Raw genomic sequence first — 9,002 nt, forward strand, 5'->3', positions numbered from 1 at the left:
CAGTTTAACATCTGCATTCTGCACCAGCTGGAGCTTCTGAACTAGGCTCAAGGACAGCCCCTCAAAGAGCACATTGCAGTAATCCAGTCACGAGGTTACTAATGTATGGACTGCAGTGGCCAAGTTATGCTGCTCCAGATATGGCCAAAGTTGGCAAACCAGAGAAAGCTAGTAAAAAGGTACTCCTTGCTACAGAGGTCACTGGGCCTCTAATGACAATGATATATCCAAGAGTACCCTCAAGCTGCGTACCTTCTCCTCTGAAGGGAGTGCAACAACCTCCAGAACAGGCAACTGGCCAGTCTTCCAAAGATGGGAACCACCTACCAACAGAAACTCCACCTTCCCAGGATTGAAATTTAGTTTACTGGCCCTCATCCAGTCCACCACTGCATGAAGACAGAGCTTGCACAGCCTCTCCTTATTCGGATGTCATTGAGAAGCTGAGCTTATGTTTAGTCATCCATAAAGAAAGACAATGATTAAACTGAATATTCCTCCTCTCTAGAAGAGTGAAACTTTCCTCACAGAGTATAATATGATGAGACACTAAACAAGCTTGTGTCATTCTAGGACAGTAAGTTCCTCAGGATGATACCCAAACCTAATTTCTGAAACACACTTGACAGTGGAGATATTGCAGCATGACACACCTTGTTATGCTCTAAGAGAACAATAAAGGAGCGCTTCATAAATAGCACTAAAATAATTACAGGGTTTACCTTATTTTTTGTTTTTGTTTTTTAAAAATGTTAAAGCAGGCACAGAAGATCCTAATTGCTGTAGGTACAATTCATGAAGGATTGCTGCTGTGTGAGAGCTCCTCTGATTTCACAAGGCTTGCATGAAGCAACTGAGAATGTACAACTGTAATTCTCACTACGGCAACAATGGAAACTAAAATTCTCATTGTTACAGCCTATTAATTTAAGTAAACTTTTAGCTCTCCTGGTTGGGGACCAAAATGAGACCATAATATTTATGTGAAACATTTCTTAGGCATCATATGCAGAGGCTCCTGCAGCCTCTCAGCCTAGGCTAACCTGCCTAGTTATCAAACTAAAAAGACAGAGACACTATGTGGTAGAGCAGCTATCCTTTGAACTTTCTTCCTCTGCAGTCACCTGACAGTTGTCTCAAGATCAACCATCCAGTATTGTGACTAAGACCCCATGTATAATCAACCCTCCTTTCCCTGCAAGGTAATATTTGGGTCCCACTTAGTGGCAAGGGACAAGGGAGGGAGAAGCAGAATCAGTTGAACATACTTAATGGAGGTCTGATAGGGGACTACAGATAAAAAGAGGAAATTTGCCAAGCAAAACAAATCATTTTCAAACAAATTATCAGAGGTTGAACACAGGCAGTGGCAAATTCCATTTCAAGTAAAGGTTGCCCCTGAGACATAAAACAGTTAGGGAAAAACCTAGCAGCATGATGACGCTTCTCCTACCAGCTACTGCAAGTTAGTATGTCCATCTTCAGGATGAGGATCTGTGTTCTTCCCTTATAACTTACAAATGAGCATTCTGAAAAGTATGAACAGTTGCTCAGGAAGAACAACATTTAACAATTTAACAAAGCAATCTGAAGCATGTCTGCTCAGAAACATCTATGAGTTCAACGAGTTTTATTCTCAGGTTAAGTACTGGTATATATAAAAGTGCAGCTTACTACCAAGGAATCTTTAAACAGAAAAATTACAGGGACAGATGACAGACTGAATATTTCTATGTAGGGTTTTCTATTAAGATATAACATTCTAGTTGAGGTTATCATTTTGCTTTTGCTTAGTTATTTCCCTTTACATCTATTATTTTAATCTCTGCTTCTCCAGTTACAAGGATATCAGGGAACGGGGCTGGGGAAGACCTCCATCTATGACTCTGGGGAGTGAGTACTAGCTTGATTGTACAGGTACAGACATCAATGGTGTGACTCAGATTAATGCAACTTCATTATGTTCCACAGTGGGAACTAGAACTTAAGCCTGCTCAGAAGTCACACACAAAGATTGGGAAGGCCTAACACAGGGTCTGCAACCTTTAAGACAAAAAGAGCCACTTGGACCCGTTTCTGAAGGAAAAAAAAGAAACTGGGAGCCGCAAAACCACTGCGACATTTAAAACAAATATAACACTGCATTTTTTTTAAAAAATCCGATTTAAATTTTAAAAATCCGATTTAAATAAAAAAATCCGATTTAAATAAAAAAATCCATTTTTTTAATTTTATTTTTTAAATCATTCATTTTTATCCAACCTGGGGACCACTACCAGGTCACAGCCTGATCCAAGGTGGGTTGCAACAGCATACAATATTTGATTTGTTGTTGTTTTTTAAAAAAATGAGTCCTCAACTGCACACTTGTGTTAAATGTTTGTCCCATGGCTAATTGAAGACTGCTGGCTTTTACAATAATCTTAGTGTCTTTTACCCTTAATATTCCAGACCAGAGGCTATGCTCACCTCTTCCAACCTCCTCTCTTGCTAAATAAAGCACAGAATTGCACCAGAGAAGCCTGTGATGTTTGTGCTGACTTGCATACAGGTGGCTGTAGTAGTTCATAGTGTTCAAACTTTTAAGGGGAGTTCCCTGCCCCCTTAATGACAATGGCGATAGATTTAGCACATGAACACAGATCCAAGTTAGGACTCCTCTCTTCCACGCCAACAAGTGCTTTGTCAAGGCTCCCCTAACACACACTCAGGACAGAGGAAAAACTGCAACCTTTTGGGGCGTCATTCTCCTACCCATGTCTCTGTGAGAACCAGCCCTTTATTCTGCCTCCCGTAGTACATCCTCCCCCTTCAAGAAATCATTTCCTTTGGACTTTCGGCCCATCTCCACCCCTATTGCTCCTTGCCCTCGCGAAGGAAGCATTTTCACAAGTTTTCTTTTTGGTGGGCTGTCCGTGCTTCCAAACACCTGGAAGTCACGACAGGGGCTTCTCCCCCACCTAGTAAATTCTGCCTCTGCATAAGTTACTCAGGTTTGGTTTTCTTTACCAGCCCACCCACCCACCCCGGTCGAAGCAGAGCAATAAGTCATTTACCTCAGCAGGGGACAAGCTCAGCTCCAATAATGAAACCCTTCCAAGGAGTGGGGGGGGGGTCAAAACTTGTGACAAGCAGGTAGGTGGTTGGAGAGCAGCATCGGAGGGGGAGGGGGGAAGGAAATGAGAGGGGAGGGGGGAAGGAAGCGAGAGAAAGCTTTCCCAGTTTTTAAGCCGGAGCCTGAAAAGTTGCCAGAGCGTGTGCGGCAAGGAGACTAAAGAAGTGCTATTGTGGGTCGAGTGACCTAGAACTGGGAGAAAAGAAAGCGCCGGAGAACAAGCCCCTCTTTCAGCCACCGAGGAGGAATCCCCCGGATCTCCTCCAGCCACAGGCTGCCCAACCAAACCGGGCAAAGCCAAGGCGCCGCTCTTTGTGCCGCACATTTGGAGAGGCCACAGCCGGAGGGCGCGGCGCAGACGGCCAACTTGCGCTCCCCGCTCCCGCCCGCAGCCTAAGCAACACACCTGAGGAAGCAGCGGCAGAGGACTCCCCCTCCCCTCCCAGTCCCCCACCCCAAGGGACTCGTTGGGGGGTTGCAAAGCCCCCCGCCCACGGCAGGCAGAGAGCTTGACGGTGGTTTCTGCCCAGCCAGCCCAGCTTTGAGCCCTGGAAGGCGGGGGTGACGTGACTAACCTTGCCTGGTGAGGTCCGGCGGCGGCTCCGCTCGACGCTGCTGCGGAAGAACGCACAACTACCTTTTCCTCCATGCAGCCTTTTTAAGCAGCCACGTCCCTGCTGTGCGTGCTCGGGCTCCTAGGAGCCTCCAAGCCCCCTCGCGACACATGCACCCATTGGCTCCTGAGACGCGGGTCCCGGCAAGGGTGAGTCCCGGCCTTGCTACGGGGCGGAGAGAGACGCGCCCGCGAGAGCGCGGTCTGAGGCTGCGAGCAGAAACCAGGAGTGAAGGAGGCAGCGGCAGGGAAACAGGCGCAGCTTCCTCGACCATTTTTAAAAGGAGGGCTTCCCCCCTCGCCCACCACCCGCCGCCCCTGGCCCAGCCCACTGCCTACCTCGTCGCCTCGATCCAGCAGCAGCAGCCACACCTCTGGAGGGAAACTGCTGCTGTCTGCTGCTGCGCCTGCGCTGGCAGAAACGAGGCACGACGCATGAGCAAGCAGCACAGCAGCAGCACCCTCAGCCTCCGAGGGCGGGCCGCTGGCCAGCTGGAGAAGTGGACAGGCGTATCCGCCCCGGAGCCACGGCAAAGGTGTAAAAGAGCCGCATGCGCTCCGGAGCCGCAGGTTGCAGACCCCCGGCCTAACACACTAATATGTTGGGAATAATGTAGTTACCATGTACTGAAATATGTGTCGTTCTTACATCACATGTTCCTGGAACTAAAAACGGTTTCCATTGTTTAAACTAGGGTGATCCCTGGCTCAAAATGAACACTTTATACCTGACTATCATTAGCAGTTAATCTCTAATTACCTCATTTGAGGTGATATGATCATGTCCTATCAAGAGAGGGTCGTTTAGGCAGTTACATCTCAATGCTGGAATTCTGCCCCCTTATTTACTCTCTTGGCATCAAATCAGATTTATATTAAATGACAGGTAAAAACTTTTGGTTGATGATGTTCCCCCAAGCTTTTAGGGGTTTTGAGATTGGTTTTGGCTCCTGCTCAGTATTTGCCACTGTTAACAATGTTTTAATGATACTATTCTTATTTGCTATTATATTTTTGATATTTTAATTATTCTATTTTGTTGGGATTTTAAAGGCAGTTATTACAAAAAGCAGTGGGTGTTATAAATAAAAATCAACCAACTCACACTGTAATGGGAACATATTAAAAGAATGATTACAGAAATGAAATCCAAAATACATACTTATTTTCTTGCCTGCCTAACCACATACATGTATCAGTGTTAATCATTTGTTAATCACTTACAAGAAGGATAAATGTTTGTGGACTTTCCCAGCTTAAAGACTGTTCATTACTTGCCACAGTCAACTAGCGATTTACAAGCATGAATGACTACATCAAGTATTGGCAGGTAATACACCAGAAATATGATTACTCACTTAGGGGCTGTCCCCTTCTCCAAATGTGGCCCCATCTATACTGCATCTCTGTGATTAACACTGGCTAAGAATGGCACTGAAAGTAGGCAGAATTCACAGTTAAGACAAAGGAACTCCTCAATTGCTTTGCAATTATATCTCCCCTTCTGCATTAGTATTTTTCCTGCAATCATTTACGCAGAATGTGCATTTCCTTTAGTGCTTCTATTAGGCCTTCCCACTTTTTTCTGCGCTGATGCAGAAAAACAAAACAAAATTCAAAAGCATGGAAATGCACCTCACCTGTGGAATTTTTTGCCTATTATACAACAACACTGTCATGGGTAGAGTGGAAGTCTTACAATCTAAGCCAGTACCATCCTGAATCACATAATGCTCAACCTACAGTATCTAATTCAGACATGGAAAGAACTAGAGCCAGTATCTTCTATCCAAAATATATTAAGTAGCCCACATCATGCCAATAATGCACTACACAATTGGAGTGTTCAAGGTACACCACACCAGAGGTGTCTATAAGGGAAAAGAATGAGCTTAATAAAACCAATACAGCTCACTTAAGGAAACCAGTTGTTCCACATTGTCACAGGAAGAAGAAAATATTCAGTGTTACCAGCTAAGAGTCAATGCAATCCTTAAGTCTCTTGCAACAAAAAACAACACAGATATACTCTTCCGGAAATTGTTACAATCAGGATGGCTAGGCTTCCAGGAAAGATAAGGTTGCATTTTGCTATGCTCCCAGTTCGTAGTCAAGATGAAATGGCAATTCCTGTATCAAGCAGGAGTTGAACTGGATTACCTAAAAGGTCCCCTCCAACTCTATGATTCTAATCTGTATTAGCAAGCATAAATATTGAATCAGATGGTGTTTGATAAGAAGTAAATGTGTAGGTGGGGACTTTGGGTCTTAACCCTGAAAGTTTAATGCACAGCAGCCCTAACTGAAATAAACAGGACTCTCTGAAGTAAATTGCTTAAGGGTCTCTGCAGTAATCAATAGGAACATTGCCACTTCAGACTGGATTTCAGTGCTGACTCACAAAATATGCAATGTTATATACACCAAAGCAAAATGTTTGTAATATAATCTATCCTTCCAAGTTTTTATATTGTCACCTCTCAAAAAGGGGCATGTACAAAACTACAGGTGATTTTGGGGGGTTGGGATACACTTTCCCTCTGAACAATTTGCTAAAAGCTGAAACCCTAAAATATACCCCAACACTACTGAGCTCTCTTTGTCCTAATGAGACCTGCAAATTAAGAAGCAGTTTTACATTTGCAGCTTAGAACATACTTGTGATGGCTAGTAAAATTTCAATGAGCACAAGGGCATACAAGATTGACCAAACCACTGGACTAATCTTGTAAAACATTTCCTGTTTCTATCAGAGGTTATCTTCAAGTTCAAAATGAATCCCTAAGCCAGTTCACATTCAAAGCAGGACAAATTGGAAACTATTGCACCTTCATGTTCTTCAGATCATTGTTCAGAACATTGTAAATGTACTGTCAAAATAAATAAAGGCCCTGCAAAGGAAAACAAATATTCTGAATATGTGAGAAATGGATTAATGCGTTTTAAAATGTAAGGAAGAAGCTGAGAAATGGAATTACTGAAAAAGAAGATGAAACATGCTGGCCAGACATCCAAACATTTGAGACATGTTTTGCCTGAAAAAATAATAAATCCCATATGGTACAGCTCATGATTTCTGCAATATCAAAGCCTGTGGTTCTATAGGCCTGCAGCTTTCACTAACATCATTGCAGTTTTCAGGGTCTGTCCTCCTACAGACTACAGCACCCTACAGTGCTTCTGTAGCTTCACTACTCCTTTAATTTCTTTTTCTTTCCATACATTACCATAACTCACTCTCTCTCCCCCACATTCTCACCTCTAAACCACAGCAGGAGCTTTGACTGGGTCCAGAGGCAGCTGATATGAAGAACAGGGAGACCAATAAGAACAACTAAAACAAAATATACCTCTGCTTCTTTTCCTTACACCTCTCAGCATGAACACCATTCCTCATTCCACTGTCAGCAGCTGATACTTAAATTGTCGGGAAAACAGTAAGTGAAGTCCTAAAGACCGATATAATATGAAAGCAGCTACGCTTACACCAAGTCACTCTTCTTCCAAATTCACAGGAGAATTTACTGCTACAGTTCCTGATGTGGATTAGCCACTAACCATGTGTAATCAGATAGCCAAAACTGAACATCTGACATCCAAGGTTCTGTGTCTGACAGTTCGTATTTGATATTAGCCCAAAATCTGAATACAGAATAGTGAATTTTGGAATCCAGCCATACTTTAGACTGCTTTCAGTTTAAGAACACAACCAATGCAAGAGGACTGTATTCAATGGAGTGAGTTAAAGATATCCTGCCACTGAGCTATCTTGTCAGTTTGACATGCTCCAAATTTCCTCAGGACAAACAAGAGGAAGAATAATTTTGTGGTCAAATACTCTCCTATTGTTTGGATTTACCAACAGTATGTTAATAGGAGCTTGGCCAGGCATTATGATCCATCAGCGTGTACCATGATAGCAACAGAATCAAATGTAGCAAACATGCACAAGGGAAGTAGAAAAGAAAAACTGCAATAGTGATGTATCAAACAATGCCAAAAAGCTAAGACTATCACACGAGCAAACACCAAATCTACTGTATAGCTTCACAAATGGAAAAGGACAAGAGATATTCCCATTAAGGAGCTCAGAATGACATACTTATCACTGTTGGAAGAACGTCAAAGAGAGCAGAAACAACTACTTTAGTAATAGTGAAAATCATAGACATGGATGCATTAGCTGAGATTCCTGCATTGTAGGGGGTTGGACTAGTTGACCCTTGCAGTCCCTTCCAACTCTACAATTCTATGATTACATCAAAATCAATGACAAAAAGATTTAAGTGGAGCTTGTGATAGTAACTTCAGATAAAGCAATGGGAAATAAATGGTTTCCCCAAAATATTTGCAGATCTAAGAAGCATGAAATCAAGAAAGTCAACCGTGCCAACAAAGGCCACAATAACAATGATGCAAAACATTTCAGAAGCAATAATAAGCAAAACAGATGCCACAACAATTATGAGCTGGAAAGGAAAATGCCATAAACACCAGCAAAAGGAGTAATGAGTATGGACGGGTTTCTTGTATGGTAATGAGATAAATGGCAAGGATGGCCAAAAGGCAATTACAAAAGGAATGGTGGCAACATCAACCATAACAGAAGCATTCTTAACATATGTACCATTCTGGTAGTGGTGGTTCTCCAACAGTGTAAAGGGAAATAGATGAGTTGTCAAACCTGACCTAGAGAAAACACGGGAACAAAGCGATACGGGAAATATGAAAGAGAAAGAAACAAGGGGAGCAACTTCAATGATGGTGCCACAAGGAAAGTTGTAATAGCACATACAAGCTGATGAAGTGATGAGGGGGGAGGCAAGAGAAGCTGTGGTAACAGCGGCAAAGAAGATGGCGGTATTATGGGAAAACCCAATGGAATGGTATCACCAACGAAGATATGGCAGCAATTCTTATATAGCAGCCATGACAGTATCAGCGTCCGACTGTAAAACCAGCATGGCAATAATGGGGTCAGCGGAGGACGCTAGAGGAGACAGTAAGCAGGGGGATAGCAACGAGACTGTCCAAAGAAGCCATGACACCACGGCGCAACAGTGCAGGGCCTTGCGGCGGAGATGACAGCATGACACCTGTCCTGGCGGCGGCGGCAACAGCAGGGTGGCGACCACGGAGGCCGGATCTAGTGAGGCTGTGGAAGGGAAAATGGGGGCAGCACAGGGGGGCAGCGGGTGTCGTGAAGGAGACACAAGTGACAACAGCCTGAGAAGTTTGGCGGCGCTGAGGGCGCTGCGCCCATAGCACCGGCCT

This window comes from Lacerta agilis, chromosome 2, assembly GCF_009819535.1.
Source record: "Lacerta agilis isolate rLacAgi1 chromosome 2, rLacAgi1.pri, whole genome shotgun sequence".
Lineage (NCBI taxonomy): Eukaryota > Metazoa > Chordata > Lepidosauria > Squamata > Lacertidae > Lacerta > Lacerta agilis.